A 2500-nucleotide genomic window follows, 5' to 3' on the forward strand; every position below is an offset into this window, starting at 1 on the left:
CCATTCCATTGAGAACAAAATCAGTACCAGTGGCGGTTGAACTCAGTCTTTCTCCTGTGCAGGAACATGGAGACAAGTCTAACTCTTTGTAAGTACAAAGTAGCGTTGCATTTCAGTTATCTTGCTTTTCATATTCTTTTGAAATACATGCACATTTGTCTGCCTGTATCCAATGCCATTGTCCAAAGATTCTTTGGTAGCCTAAAGAGAGTCAAAACAGGTAAAAGAGCAGCCATAGGACAGAAAACCACAGAAGATATCTTGACAATCATGGCCGAGGAGCCACCACTTGAAGAGTATGATGCCACTTCAGCTGTCCTATCATGGTACTCGAGCAAGTCAAGAAGATTAAGGTGGCTTACTACAGTTTTCCGCGGCTTTTTTTTTGCCGAATCATCCACGCACGCACGAGCGAGATATCATCACAACGCGCGGAAAATACACGCGAGTATTAAAGGGGAAACCCAACAAAACAATAAACATGGCGGTCGTAAAAAAAATTTTTCAAATCATTTCCCGTTTCAGTCTTTTCAAGAGAGCGGAATGTTCGTCAAGTTTATTGAGAGTAGAAAAAAACTTCCTGCTTAGAAACCGTAGTATTCTAACGTCAGGAAAATTGTGTTTTCTTGACAACACCGATTTGAGTAACATGAGCGGGCACACTATATTGTCGGAACAACAAAACAATTGTAAAAGTACATGCTCACTTCCTTCCTTTTGGCAAATTGCTCTTGTAACTGCTCTGGTCTTTGGCTTGTCCAAACACAAAGTAGCACATGCGGCCGGAAAGGAGAACGACCCGAGCCATGCTTTAACAAAATGTCGTTTAGAGAGGAAGCGAAAAGTCGCCGATAAAATGCTTTCCTTACGTGCGAGTAAGGATACAAATGCCGAACCACCAGCGAAACAAAAAAGCACTGGAAGAGACGAGAAACCAACAGATAGCCAGGTGAGTAGCTTCACTATGGATGCCATTGATGTTGGGTATCATTGTCACATGTAAAAGCCATGTGGTCAGTACTGAGGAGGTTGCAAAACTGAAATTGTTTCCAAGTAATTTTACCACAGAATTCAATAATTCAATACTAGAATAGCTGCAAGTTTCACCTACATTTAAAGAATTACTACTGTCTTAGAGCCACATCACCAGGAGCAAGGCCAATTGCCAAAAGAACAAGACTAATCTTCATGAACCTACTTCAACAGTGCCCTTGGCAGGATACAGAATTTGTGACTTTGGAAAACTTCAAAAAGATCTTGACAAATGCCAATTCTGTGACCAAGGTATATGCTGTACAGTAGTTTTAGAACATTTCTAGGCAACTATAGCCTACCAAAATTCAAGCTCATAATTTTTCATGAAGACTAAAATGTCAAAGGAATGTTTTCACACCAGTGAGGCTGGAAAAAATTAAGATGAATTTCTTGGGGTTTGCATAAATTCCTCTGCCATGAAAACTGAACCAATTTTTGTTACATGTAAGTTGTAGTCACCTGTATTTATCAATAATTATTATTTAGGTGAAGCTGGTTGTTGTTTTGAATGGAGATTTCATAATCCCTGTTTGTAACAAGTAAAATTTACCCTTCACTAAGTTTACACCAAACAGTCAGTATGGTAACACCCCAGGGGAAATTCCATGTAAAAATGATAAGATGTCAATGGCAAAGTGGTATAGAGCATATCTGATGAATGTTTAGGGCCAGGCATAAGCTCATTTCTACCAACATTGTCTCCCTAGAGGCAAGAGCTAAGACAGTCTGTGCAAAGACCAGCTTTACTAGTCTATGTTCTATGCTTGACATTTGCAGCACCTCAGGAAAATATTGCCTAAAGTAAAAAATGAAAAAGAAAAAATCTTGAAAACCCTCAAATTTCCTTTACGGTGAATTATCTGAACAAACTAATAATTTCATGGCCCACTCCTCTGGGAAGGCTGAAAAAAAGGACATGTGTAAAGCATAGTTTTTACTAAAAGGTGTTTTAATATTAAATGGTCTCATATATGCTTTCTGTTGTACCAACCTGTTGACAGGGAGACTTGATATTTTCTAGGATTTTTGTCACAATACAATTGAGTTTACAATATTTTTGTAAACAACAACAAAAATTAAATATCAGCTGAAAAAAGAAAATACAGGCATGTCTAAAAACCATAATTATTTGACAGTGATAAAGATGGAAATAAAATATTCAGCCCTGTGAATACAATTTCATAATCAATAAAAATAGCACAATAAACAGTATCCTTTCAAACAAGCAGTTTTACTTTTCAATTCTCTTTGTTCAGATGATACCATACACTAAGTTGTAATTTCTTAATACCTTATAGCCTCATAATAATGAATACTTTTAAATAAGATTTGTACCTCTTTGCAGGACCACTTTCTTTGTTCAATGTTATGGGTGAAAAGAAGTTTGGTATTTCAAGCACTTTTGCTATTCAGTGCAGTATCTGTTCCCAGACAAACCACATTTCAACCAGCAAACAACACCGTG

The 2500-nt window shown here is 37.4% G+C and overlaps 1 long non-coding RNA gene across 1 annotated transcript in view; it reads right to left on the minus strand.

Annotated features, from left to right (window-relative positions):
- LOC138014459 (uncharacterized) overlaps nucleotides 1-2500 on the minus strand; it is a 51603-nt gene that overhangs the window by 43508 nt on the left and 5595 nt on the right. The gene's annotated exons all lie outside the window — the stretch shown is intronic.

The sequence above is a fragment of the Montipora capricornis genome, chromosome 8 (assembly GCF_036669925.1).
Source record: "Montipora capricornis isolate CH-2021 chromosome 8, ASM3666992v2, whole genome shotgun sequence".
NCBI classification, from domain to species: Eukaryota; Metazoa; Cnidaria; class Anthozoa; order Scleractinia; family Acroporidae; genus Montipora; species Montipora capricornis.